Source organism: Lagenorhynchus albirostris, chromosome 15 (assembly GCF_949774975.1).
Source record: "Lagenorhynchus albirostris chromosome 15, mLagAlb1.1, whole genome shotgun sequence".
NCBI lineage: Eukaryota > Metazoa > Chordata > Mammalia > Artiodactyla > Delphinidae > Lagenorhynchus > Lagenorhynchus albirostris.
The window spans coordinates 72,255,821-72,269,693 of NC_083109.1; the positions used below are offsets into that span (position 1 = coordinate 72,255,821).

Consider the following 13,873-nt stretch of genomic DNA (forward strand, 5'->3'; position numbering starts at 1 on the left):
AAAAAAAAAAGAAAAAAAAGAAGTGAAAAGGAAAAATTATTAGAAAACATCTCCCCTGTATTGTATGGACATGGTTTCTCTTACTGGAGAAAGTGTGTATGGTCTTTGAACCAGTGTGGCCTCACGCTCCTTTTCCTGCCTTGGGTACATTAAATGAGGTATTCATGTCCTAAGCAGTCCTGACTAAACCATTAACTTGTGGAGTGATCCTGGGAAAGCCCCACTCTTGCTTGCAGAAGCGACAAGATGGACAATGTCTAGCCCTCTCAAAGCTTCAACCAGGCAGAGGGAGCAGCGTGCCTAAGGACATGGGGAGGAGGAGGGGAAGAAAGTTGGTGCCCACCAACTCCAGTTCCTCATCTCCCATTGCCTCTCACCCCTTTCACTCACAGCTTCCAGGCCCACGCTCTCCTGGGCTGCTCTCCTGCATGCCTGTCTAGTTGCTAAATCCCTAGAGAATGAAAGGAAGAAAGAACAGCCGCCCACGTCCTCCAGGCTTCCACACACTCTAAGGACCTTTAGTAGTACTAAGCGCTAGAGACCAGTGAAAACTGCTCAGAGGGACCCTGAGGAGTTGAAGCAGGAAGAAACGGCCAGTCAAACTGGCCCCTGAGGTTTCCACAGGGTGTGTGAAAGGGCGGGCTGGATGGTAATTGTTTTTGCACATAAAAACATGGTTTTAATTTATCCTTAAAATGTATGCTTAACGCCTTTCTCTCTTTGGACGTCTACAACTTGCTTTTTTTTCCTCCTATTTTTTGGCCGCACCACATGGCATGCGGGATCTTAGTTCCGGCACCAGGAATCGTACCCACTGCAGTGGACCTCCAGGGGAATCTGCGCAACTTGCTCCTTTTTAAGGTCACAAGATCCTTTTCTTCAAGCAAGGATGGTGTCCATCCCGGGGCAGTTCCCTTCATTATTGACTTTTGTCCCGTTGGAGGAATTAGGTGATTTTGCACAGCCTCCTCAGCTCTGGACTAACTAGACATCCATGTCTGTTTTGATGCTTTAGTTTGGAATTCCCAGAAAAAGTTTTCAATATCAGAGACGCAGTGTGGAGGAGAAGAAGAGCATGTGCCCTGGAACCAGAGGGATCTGAGTTCAAATCAGACTCTGACATACACTCAGTTACCTATAAAATGGGACAAAGAATAATACTCCCTTCACAGAATTGCCCTAAGGCCATAGAGATAAGGTCTGTAAGTAACCTAGCAAGAAGGTCCTCAATCAATAGCAGCCCTTACTATTGTCTCTACCGTGTTCCTTATTCTTGTGTCACAAAACTGACCCTCTACCGACAGACCTTTTAAAAAAGACAGCAGTAATAATAGTAATAATAATGACGTTGGCTAGCATTTATTGAGCACTTATTATGTGTCAAGCACACTTTTAAGTGCTTACATGTATTAATTCATTGAATCCTTACAGCAAGCCTTTGAGCTAGCTTGGTTATGTTTGCAGGTAAGAAAGCCAAGGCTCAGAGAGGTGAAATGACCTCAGCCGAGCTGGGATAGAAACCGAGGCAGCTGGGCTTCGCCCTCCTGATCTAGGCACCAGAATCATCAAAACGTCCCCCGGAGTGAGCACCAGGCAACTCAACCCTTCTCAGGGAGCAAGTGTACCAATTCCTCCAGAAGCCGATTTCATTTGCCGGGGCCGAAGGGGTTATTCCCACTGAGAAGCCCGCACCCCGGGTTCCTAGAGCGGCCGCGCTGGGGGCGGGAGGAAAATGCGCTTCCGGCCGTGTCGGGACTCGGGAATCGGGCGGGCTGGCTGCGGGCTGCGGCGCTCGGACCCCGCCTCGGCCTGGGCCTCCCCGTGGGGAGGATGAGCTGCGGACGGGAGCAGGGGCAGGACTCCAGAAAGCGGGGACTGAGCTGGGGAGGGGAGGGCCGGCCCGCGCAGACCAGGGGCCCACCGGGGTGCGGGGAGTGGGGGGTGGTGCCCCTGAACTTGGCCGCCCCGGAGGCTTGTGGTCTTTCCACCGCAGGCTGGGCCGGGGAGGCGCCGGGCGGGCGGCTGTTTCTCCTGGAAGGGCCAGCAGCCCGGTCGCCCGCCGGGGCCCTCGCCGGCCCCTCCCCGAGACCTCGAACGTTCCAGAGCCCGGGGTAAGACTGCGTTCGCTCGTTCCTCCCCGCTCCCAAGTGCGGCCCCGTCCGCCTCCTGCTTAACGCCCACAACCTACCTGAGAAGTCGGCGGCATCACCCCCATTTTGTAGGCAACTGACTTATAAAGTCAATTTATAAACGGGCTTGTCCCAGACCCTCAGGGGGCCAGGAGCGGAGCCAGGACCGCGCCGCGGTGCTCTGGCCCGCGGACTCATTACCGGCTCAGCATTCGGGTGGTGGGTTAGCATCAGGCTAACTTCTTTCAACTCAGCAGGCCTGAAACCAAGCTGGTTGGCCTTTTCTCTTTGCGAGAGAGCTGGTTCATTCCAAGTCGAGTTGGAACTCCCAGTTATCTTTTCTCCTGCCACCCCCTCTGCTTCCCCCATCTTTTCCTTATCATCTTGTTAGTCTTTGTCTTTTTTTTTTCTCCCAACCTATCTTTCCAGTCCCACTGCCACCATCTTTCAGCTTTCATTGCTGCAAACCTGCGTTGTTGCAGTAACCTTCAATCCTGACTGCTTCCCCTGTTATTTCATATGCCACACCTCCCCACTTTACTCCAGTTGCCCCCAAACCCTTGCATCAAGCCACTCCCCTGTTCAAACAGCCCTTTTAGTCTATCAAACTGAAGTTGTCTATAGGCTTAAGTCAGACCTCTCTAAGCATGGCATTCAAGGCCATTTGAAACTTCACTTCAGCCCATCTTTCTAACCTCATCTCTCTTGGTTCCCTAAATAGAGGTTATAGACTGATAGCTACAGTTGGAAAATGTGTTTCAATGGTCGCAGAGTTTCTTTTCAAAATTCAAGTTGGGACTTCCCTGGCGGTCCAGTAGTTAAGACTCTGTGCTTCCAATGCAGGGGGCACAGTTTCCATCCCTGGCCGGGGAACTAGGATCCCGTGTGCCACGTGGCACGGCCAAAAAAGAAATAAAACTAACAAAATTTGAGTTGATATTTAACATTGGGAGATTCCATTAAAGAAAAAACCAAACAGGTTTCCAGCTTTCGATCCATCAAAAGAACTGGAAACAGCAGGCCGAGGTTCTTGCCTCCAGCATCTAGTTTGAACCGAGCAGTGCCTGCCCCCTTTTAGATAGGGCTGTGTTTCCCAGTTCACCCTAGTCCCGTCCACTCCAGAATCCTCCCTGTCTCTGAGCCTGAGGATCAGCTGTTGCACTTGCACTGATGTTTTTCCTAGAATAGAGAAGTAGGTTTTGGCTCCTGGGTTTCTATCAAAAGGACTCAAATGGAAAGTAAACCCAGAGGGACCTTTGTGTAAAGACAACAGAGAGAGTAAGCTCCCAGCATCCTTCATGCTTTTCCCTTTCTTTCTTGGACCCCATTTCCATTTGAATTTTCCACTTGCCCTACAGGAACCCTCACATCAGCTAGATTGCCTCACAGCCTCTCAGATGAACCGGAGGACCATATCTTTGCAGTATCTTCTCCAGTGAGTAGATTCTATTCAGCAGTGTCCTCGGCTTGTTCTCCTATTCTGTGAAACCTTCCCTGACAACCAAACATCCAACCAGCCCCATCCGTCTCATCAGCATTCCTGGAAGCCAGGCACTAGTTTAGATGAGTATGACTAAACCACCATCATTTCTCCCTCCCCTGGATTTCTATGGCCGTGCTTGAATCAATGTCTTATACAGCATCTTGCACATGGTAGGCAGTCAACAAATAATTATCAGCTGATAAATGGCCCAGTCACACATGTCTTATCCTCTTGGTTGAACTGTAAGATCTTCGAGGATGGGGTCCAAATTGGATCTATCTCTGCACTGCCCTAGCAACCATTACAGTGCCCAGCACATAGCAGACACGTGGTAATGGCTAAGGAAATAGGTGCCATAAGGAGGTGCCCCAGACAAGCAATAAATACCGAGTTTCAGTGCAGTCCCATGGCTGGAAGCAGCACCCCTTGCTCCCCCAAGCCCCAGAGGAATGGAGAGGCAGCCCCAGAGAAGAGAGAGCAGAGGCTTACTCAGTCCTGAAAGCCAGGAGCACTTCACAGACCCCTCAACCTGGAGGCTCTGCTCAGGATTCAGCTAAAGCTACATCTAGGACTGAGCTGTATCCATGTGACCTTGTGAGTGAAACCCAACCTGATTCTGATTCTGAATTCCAAGCTCTAGAATAACAACAATGGTTCACATGTACTGAGGCTCCCTCTGAGCGAAGCACTGCCCCTTGCTATACACCCATGGCCTTCCAGCCTCTCCAGGGCCATGGCGTCAATACTGTGAGTATCTCCTCTTCACAGAGAGAAGGCCGAGACTCTAATGCCTGAGTAACTCACTTAGGGCCACATAGTAACAGGCTGGCCAGGAGCTAAGTCCACGTGGGTTGATTCCAGGGCTTCTGAGCTTAGCACTGTGATCCTTCCAAACATCTGAGGCTCTATTTAATACCAAAGAACTGCACATTTCAGAATGGTTAAGATGGTAAATTTTTTTTTTTTTTTTTTTTTTTTTTTTTGTGGTACGCGGGCCTCTCACTGCCGTGGCCTCTCCCGTGGCGGAGCACTGGCTCCGGACGCACAGGCTCAGCGGCCATGGCTCATGGGCCCAGCCTCTCCGCGGCATGTGGGATCTTCCTGGACCGGGGCACGAACCCATGTCCCCTGCATCGGCAGGCGGACTCTCAACCACTGTGCCACCAGGGAAGCCCAAGATGGTAAATTTTATGTTGTGTGTATTTTAACTCAATTTTTTTTTTCTTTCTTTCTTTCTTCTTTTTCTTCTTTTTTTTGGCTGCACCACGGCATGTGGGATCTTAGTTCCCCAACCAGGGACTGAACCCATGCCCCCTGCATTGGAAGCGTGGAGTCTTAACCACTGGACCGCCAGGGAAGTCCCTTAGCTCAATTATTTAAAAGAAAAAAAAAAAAAATCTGAGACTGAGGAGGACATTGGGCCAGACCCAGGGACTCAAACAGATAAAAAAAAAAAGTCCTGCCCTCACAGAGGTTAAATTTTAAGGAAGACAGAAAAGCAAAATAACAAAGTGGGAAGGGGGCTAGGAAGTGTCAGGGTCAGGGAAGTTGTTGCAGTTTTGGAGAAGGAGGCTGGGCGGCTGGGCGGGGACTTCTCTAAGAAGATGAGTTTTCATGTGAAAGACTGACAGGAAGCAGATGTGTAACAACTGCCTGTCTGCTGCTTCCTTCAAGAACTAGAGAAAGAAGACAACCTAGACCAAGGAAAGCGATTCAGGTGCCATCTGCTATCCTTGAAGTATTCCAGGAGGGGGAAAAGAAAACACAAAAAGTGAAGTTGATTCTTTTCCTTCTCAACATTCCCTTTCGTTTCTTCTCATTTTGCCCTAGATCGTTTCTCACTTCTCCAATCTCCTGCAAGACTCACCTCTATTCTGCCTTGTCTGTCCTTCCTTTCTTTATCCCAGCGCCATCCAGAGTGGCCAAGAAATGAGGTGGCAGAGGAGGGGGTGAGCAGGCGGGCAGGGGAACTAGCATGCTTCCTTCTATTACATGGAGCCTTGCAGAATGTGAAGGGGTGGCAAGAGCAGGAGGCAGGCAACCCTGGAGGTGACACATTTGGAGATTCAGGAAACATCTGCAGGGCCAGATGGCCCAGATCCCCTAAGAGTGAGAGGATTAAACACGCAGAACCTAGGGAAGAAGCAAAGGCACATGTTGGTTGGTTTTAGTTTTGCTTTTTGTATGCCTCTTTTGTTATAACAGCTTAATTGAGGTAGAATTCACATACTGTATACTTAAAGTGGACAATTCTGTGAATTTTAATCTAATCACAGAGTTGTGCAACCATCACCATAATTTTAGAACATTTGATCACTCCCCAAATAAACATCCTATCTATCGGGAGTCACTTCTTGTCTGCCCCCTTCCCAATCTCCCCCCTGCCCTTTCACTCCCACCCCTCCCACCCCCTCCACTCTAGGCAACCACTAATGTACTTTCTGTCTCTGTAGATTTGCCTAGGCTGGACATTCTGTATAAATGGCCCACTTTGGTTTTGGTTTTAGTTGGCTTTTTTTTCCCCCCCTTTTTTTTGGAAGGTGGGTGGGTGACCACTGAAGAGTCTTACAAAGGTGGGTTTGGAACATTAGAAGTTGAGAAGCTCTTCCAAGGAGACAAAGGTGACAGGAAAAGCAGAAGAGGGAAATAACTTGCTTCTGTTTTATTTTTTATTGCTCTATTTCTTCTTTGTTAGTCACCCCAAATGTCAGGAGGAGAGGAATCCTAAGTAAATGAAAGTGGGAAGTGCTCCAGATTACATTGTCTGCTTTTATTTCTGTGAACAATTTTTTTAACCTGTTTTAACACAGTTACGCCTTCTCTTTGCCAGCACTGTAAAGTGTAAAGGGACCAATCATGGAGTCAATTCAGGAAACCTGGTTCTTCCCATTAGCATCCTGACTCAGCTCTTCTCAAAGCTGCTTCTTCTGGGCTTCCCTGGTGGCGCAGTGGTTGGGATTCCGCCTGCCGATGTAGGGGATGCGGGTTCGTGCCCCGGTCCGGGAAGATCCCACGTGCCGCGGAGCGGCTGGGCCCGTGAGCCATAGCCGCTGAGCCTGCGCGTCTGGATGACTGTGCTCTGCAACTGGAGAGGCCACAACAGTGAAAGGCCCGCATACCGCAAAAAAAAAAAAAAAAAAAAGTTTTTTCTTCTGTAAATTGAGGGGGTTAAAGATTATTCCACCTCCTCTCCAGCATCATCTCCTGAGCGGCAGGCAGTCAGCCTTTTCCGTATCTGTTGACAGTCCGTATTTCATTTTTAGGTGCCACCCTAGACTCTTTCTCCGTTCCTGGAACTGCTGGGTACAGAAAGTAAGGAGGATGAGAAGATAGCGTCGTAAATTGCTTACAATTTATATAACGGGTCAAATATTTATGAAGAACTTTTATACATGTTACCTGGGCTGTTTCATAGCTAGGAAGGAATAACTAGAAGGGACCTTGGGGAACATCTAGTCCAGTCCCTTCATGCCAGGATGAGGAAACAGGCCCAGAAATAGGATATAACTTGTCTAAGGCCAAACAGCAAGTGAGTGCCATAGCGGGGCACTATTCATTTACACTTGAGGAAGCCAGAGCCCAGAGACTTCCATGAAGAATAGGGCCTGACAGTCGGGGAAGGCTCCTTGGAGGTCATCTAGAATCCAAAACCTCTTTTAACAGCGGTTTAGAAGAGGTGACGGCCCCGGCCAGGTTTCTCGGAATTTACTGGACCTGGATCCAGACCTACGGTCTCGCACTGTAGCATGAATGAATGTGATCTTAGGGGTCCCTGCCGGCAGAGGCACCTCTACTTGCGTTGGGCCGGGGCGATTACTCGGGGCGGGGCTCAGGTGTCCTGGCTTTTGAGGTCCCCTTCCCAGGGAGGAGCCTTCAGGATCTCCTCGTAACCCGGCCCGGAGCAGCGGACCGCTTGGGGCGCGGCGCGAGTCCGGGTTGGGGGCGTGGCCCGCAAGCTGCGAACCAATACCAAGCCAGATCGTGAATAGGGGCGGGGTGTGCTCGCTCCGCCCATTTTCCCTCAGCTTCCGGAAAGCCGGGCGGTGACCTAGGCAACCGCCCTAGAGTAAAACCCCCCCTTGCCAAAATTGCTTCGTCCTGTCCCTCTTGGCACAACCAATCGGAAAGTGAAGTCATTTACCGGGGCAAGAGAAAAAAAAGAACGGCGATTGTTGATTGGTTGGTTGATGAGTCGGGTACAATCACTGGCGTGACCCTGGGGCTGGGGAGTGGGACCTCGCCCAGGTTGGAAACCGTGAGCCTGGGACATACACTTTCTAGAAGCTGAGCAGAGAAAAGAGCTTTGGTGAACTGCAAATTCCGTGTTTCCAATTCGAAGTAGCTGCTCTCCTAGGTGTGGGCGAAGGTAGTGGGAGACCAAAACCCACCCGATATCGTTAGTTATACTTCTCGGTGGTTGTAGTATTGCGAGGAATACAAGCATTTAATGTTTAAATTGAACATTTATTGAGCGCCTGCTGGGTGCCAGACACTGGTCTAGGTGCTTGGGCTCAGTGAGCAAACCTGATTATTGCCTTCTTGGAGGTTGTATTCTAACGAGGGGAGATCATACCTTACGTAGTGTGTTAGAAGATGAGACAAGGCTGTGGGGGAAAAAAAAGTAGAGCAAGGGGGGGGACTTCCCTGGCGGTCTAGTGGTTAATCAGACTCCGCGCTGCCAACACAGAGGGTGCGGGTTTGATCCCTGGTCGGGGAACTAAGATCCCACGTGCTGCCTGGCCAAAAAAAAAAAAGTGAAAAGACAGCCTACAGAATGGGAGAAAATGTTTGGAACTCATATATCTGAAGGGACTTGGAGTCATAATAAATAATGAACTCTTACAATTTAACAATAAAAAGATAACACCCCCCCAAAAAAAATAAAAAAGTAGAGCAAGGTAAGATGGAGCAGGTTGCATCATTAACGAGGTGGCCAGGTTGGACACCACTGCAAAAGTGAGATCTGAACAAAGAACTGAAGGAGGCAAGACGGTTTGCCAGTGGGCTATCTGGGAGAGTATCCAAGGCAAGAGGGAACATCTGACTGGTATTAGTGAAAAACGGCGAGGAGAAAACTGGCTGGAGCGTGTGAGTGAAGGGAGAGTGGTGGGAAACGATTGAGGGGACAGGGAGTACAGATCTTACGGGGTCTTGTATGCTTGGCTTTTGCTTTGAAATAGGGAGCCATTGCAGGGTTTCTGGCAGAAGAGTGACATTATGTGACATATTTAAAATAACCCTTCTGGCTGCTGTGTTGGTAATGAATCAAAGATGCAAGGATGGAAGCAAGGAAGTCTGCTAAAAGGTAATTGCAATAATGCATGTTAGGGAATTCCCTGGTGGTCCAGTGGTTAGGACTCCACACTCCTTGGGCTGCCAAGGGCCCAGGTTCATCCCTGGTCGGGGGAAATAAGATCCTGCGAGCTGAGCGGCATGGCCAAAAATAAAATAAGGGACTTCCCTGGTTGTCCAGTGGTTAAGACTTCGTGCTCCCAATGCAGGGGGCAAGGTTCCATCCCTGGTCAGGGAACTAGATCCTGCATGCCGCAACTAAAGATCCTGCATGCTGCAACTAAGACCCTGTGCAGCCAAATAAATAGATAGACATTAAAATAAAATAAAAGCAGCTTGGTTAAAAAAAAAAAAAGCATGCTAGTGTATAAGAGATGAGGGTAGTTTGGACCAGGGTGGTGGTGGTGTAAGTGGTGAAAAGTGGTCAGATTCTGGATATATTTTGAAGGTAGAGCCCAAAAGGTTTCCCCCAAAATTGGAAATGGGATATGAGATAAAGACAGGAATTAAGAATCACTCTAAGGATTGTGGCCTGAACAACGGAAGGAATCGCCATCAATTGACATAGAAAAGGCGGGGGGTGGACCAGACTTGGGGTCTTGGGAAAATCAATATTTACAGGTGGAGTTTTTCAATCAGAGAAACACAGGGGTGACCAGAGCACATAACAGGGTTCAGTTAACTTAGTTGAGAGTCAAGAAAGCTTCCTCTCACCTATGTAAGCTACCCCAGTGATCCTCTAATTAATGATGAGGTCATATCAGAATCACTTGGGAAATCTTTTCAATCTAAACCACAGAGGCAATCTTCATTCCCCCAAATCTTGATTATGGTGAGGGGTGGGGGAAGGAGTGGTGCGAGCATTGGTGTGTGCAGTCAGTCCAGCAAGGAAGACTGAGGCTGATAAAACAGAGGGAGGGAAGGGTATCTACTCTCTAGTAAAGGGCTCATCTTGTGGAACAACTATTTCCTTCCCCCAAGTTGAAATTTAGCCATCAGGTGACAGGACCAGAGAGAAGCATCCCGTCCAGCCTCTAGAATTTTATTATTTCATTTGCAAAAATCATATAACAATGACATTAATGGGAGACTTCTGGTTAAATATGGTGGTCTGTAAGCACTTTATCTCTGACTTTTCTTAAAACTCCTTTAAAATGAAAGTAAAGACCTTTTCAACAGGTTGAAGTACACAAGACAAAGAGAACTAGAGAGGAAATGAAAGAAGATAAGAGATAAATAATATTTTTTGAAGCTTGAAAGCATAGAACGCTTTCTGGTAAATATGGCAGGCTATTCAGAGCAATCTATTCACTGAAAACAATAAAAATGTGGAATAATAATAATAAATTTTCTTAAAAGTACTGAAGGACAAAGAAGGAATTATCAGACTAAAATTTAGCTGAAAGTGTGAACCCACAGAGGAACTTGAACACAAACTGCTTTTACCCTGAAAGCATTTGCCAAACTAGATGAACTTTAGCATGCTTCACAGAACAGAAATTCAAGCCCTGCGTCTGCCCATTGCTTACGGAGAGACACCCCCTGCCGAGATCGAACAGGATTAAACCAGGAGCTGGGAGAAGAAACTACTTCTGAGAAGTTGTGATGACAAGCCAGCCCTGGGGTGGATATGTAGCTCCAAATCACCTCACTTGTGTGGTCAAAAGCAAAAACATTAAGCTATAATTTTAAATTGGCTGTCGATTGCCTGTGTTTGGGCACTGGCAGAAGCAAATACAAATTCCCCCAAATAAGTTTTCAAGGAGAATATACGGATAGAAATATCCAGGGATACAGAGAAATAACCAGAAGAAGAAACCAACCTGCAAACATTTCCTATATTGGAATTATCACACCCAAATTATAAAATACCTCTGATTATTATGTTTAAAGAAATAAAACATAGACTTAAAATATCTGCCAGGGAGCAGGAAATAATAACGCCACCAAATGACCAAGCAGACTTGAAAAGAATCAAATAGAACTTTTAAAAATTAAAAGTACAATAACTGACATTAAAAACTCTTAACCACTTCCCAGGTGGCACAGTGGTTAAAGAATCTGCCTGCCAATTCAGGGGACATGGGTTCAAGCCCTGGTCCGGGAAGATCCCACAGGCTGCAGAGCAACCAAGCCCGTGCGCCACAACTACTGAGCCTGCGCTCTGGAGCCCGCGAGCCACAACTACTGAGCCCTTGTGCCACAACTACTGAAGCCCGTGCACCTAGAGCCCGTGTGCCGCAACTACTGAACCCATGTGCCGCAACTACTGAAGCCCGTGCCTAGAGCCCATGCTCCGCAACAAGAGAAGCCACGACAGTGAGAAGCCCACACACTGCAATGAAGAGTGGCCCCCACTCGCTGCAACTAGAGAAAGCCCATGCACAGCAATGAAGACCCAACGCAGCCAAAAATAAATAAGTAAATAAATGCCCTGTTTTAAAAAAACATTAATATATAATGTCCTTATTTGTCTCTTATTACCTTTTTTTGATTTAAAGTCTATGTTTTCTGATAATAATACAGCAAACCCAGCGCTGTTTTGGTTACTACTTGCATGGTATATCTTTTTTTCCATTCTTTTACTTTCATCTAAAGTGAGTCCTTATTTCTAAAGGACTCTTTGTGTTCTTATATCTAAAGTGAGTCTCTTGTAGAGAGCATATAGATGGATCCTTAGGGGTTTTTTTTTGGGTTTTTTTTGTTTAATCCAAGCTACTGATCTGTACTTATTTATAAATTTATTTATTTATCTTTTATCTTTATCTTAAGCTACTGATCTGTATTTATTTATAAATTTATTTATTTATCTTTAAACTTGTACTTTATTTATTTATGTTGGCTGCGTTGGGTCTTCGTTGCTGAGCGCGGGCTTTCTCTAGTTGCCGTGAGCAGGGGCTACTCTTGATTGCGTTGCGCCGGCTTCTCATTGCGGTGGCTTCTCTTGTTGTGGAGCATGGGCTCTTGGCGCGTGGGCTTCAGTAGTTGCGGCACGTGGGCTCAGTAGTTGTGGCTCACGGGCTCTAGAGCACAAGGCTCAGTAGTTGTGGTGTACGGGCTTCGTTGCTTCGCGGCATGTGGGATCTTCCCGGACCAGGGCTCGAATCTGTGTCCCCTGCATTGGCAGGCAGATTCCACTGCGCCACCAGGGAAGTCCTGATCTGTGTTTTAATAGAAGGGTTTACATTTAGTGTGATTGCTGGTAAAGAATTTACTTCTGTTATTTAGCTATTTGTTTTATGTGTGTCATGTATTTTTTGTTCCTTGATTCTTCCAGAGTCAGACTGGAACTTACACCATCAGCTCTCCTGGGTCTGGACTCCTCAGCCTCTATAACTGCACGAGCCAATTCCATATAATAAATCTCTTTATATATATCTCTATCCTACTGGTTCAGTTTCTCTGGAGAACCCTGCCTAACACCTCATTTTAACCCTTTTGAAGTGCACAATTCATTAGCATGAAATATATTCACAATCTTTTGCAACCATCACCACTATCCATTTTGAAACTTCTTTTTTATCACCCCAAACAGAAATTCTGTCCTCATTAAACAATAACTCCCTATGCCCCTTCCCACTATCCCCTGGTAACCTTTATTCTACTTTTTACCTCTATGAATTTGCCTATTCTAGGTACTTCATATAAATGCAATCATAACAAATATTTGTCCTTTTGTGTCTCACTAACTTCATTAGCCTAATGTTTTCAAGGTTCTTTCATGTTGTAGCATGTATCAGAATTTCCTTCCTTTTTAAGGCTGAATAATATTCCATTGTATGTATATACAACATTTTGTTTATTCATTCATCTGTTGATGGACATTTGAGTTGTTTTCACCTTTTGGTTTGTGACTAGTGCTGCTGTGAACATGGGTATACAAGTAAGCCATGCCTTTTTAACTTCATTCTTCATCAAAAGAACTGTGTGGTGGGCATCTAGTTTTTTGTCCAGCACCCCTCCTTCCTTCTGGTCACAGCCCCTCTTTCACTAGGAATAGAAGAGATTCATGGGGACTAGGTGACTCCTTATCCCCAATTGTGGCCATTTGGTACCATGCTGGACAAACCAGGGGCAGAGCTGAGGAAAGTGAGGTGGAGATACTCTTTGCAGCCTCATTTCCAGCTATTTGGAAATACAACTCTCAGGGAATAAAGCAGACATGAGTAAAAGCATAAGTAAAGTTGGAGAAAGGGGAATTTCCTGGTCCAGTGGTTAGGGCTCCACACTTTCACTGCTAAGGGCACGGGTTCAATCCCTGGTCAGGGAACTAAGATCCCGCAGGCCACGTGGCACGGCCAAAAAGAAAAAATATGTTGGGTAGAGAATGTCCTGATTCCAGATGCTTCTATGGCCCAGGTGTACTCATCTCCTCCTTGTGATCACTTAAGATATCGCAGCATCCTTCTAACCACTCCCCCTTTTGTCTAAGCTAGTACCTTTGGGGTTATGTCCCTTGCAACCAAAGGGACAAAAACTGACTACTGTGTTCTCTCCACATCCAAATTCCTCCTGTTAGGAGGGAGTGAAGCAGTTTATCTTAGGTCAGATTCTCCTGGAAGCTTAACCTGGGCCAAGGATTAAAGTACAAGTGATAGGGGCTTCCCTGGTGGCGCAGTGGTTGAGAATCTGCTTGCCAGTGCAGGGAACATGGGTTCGATCCCTGGTCTGGGACGATCCCCCATGCAGCGGAGCAACTAGGCCCGTGCACCACAACTACTGTGCCTGTGCTCTAGAGCCCGCGAGCCACAGCTACTGAGCCCACGTGCCACAAGTACTGAGCCCACGTGCCACAAGTACTGAAGCCCACGTGCCTAGAACCCATGCTGCACAACAAGAGAAGCCACCACAATGAGAAACCTGCGCACCGCAGCAAAGAGCAGCCCCCGCTCGATGCAACTAAAGAAAGCCCGCGTGCAGCAACGAAGACCCAACGCAGCCAACATAAATAAATAAAGTACAAGTGATG

General features: G+C 47.2%; 1 long non-coding RNA gene across 1 annotated transcript; it reads left to right on the forward strand.

Moving 5' to 3' along the window:
* Window positions 1-1,873: 1,873 nt before the first annotated feature.
* Window positions 1,874-12,287, forward strand: LOC132505371 (uncharacterized). The gene is made up of 4 exons (XR_009535382.1): window positions 1,874-2,111; window positions 3,488-3,564; window positions 8,793-8,917; window positions 12,182-12,287. It is a non-coding gene; the product is annotated as an uncharacterized LOC132505371 (long non-coding RNA).
* The last annotated feature ends 1,586 nt before the right edge of the window (window positions 12,288-13,873 follow it).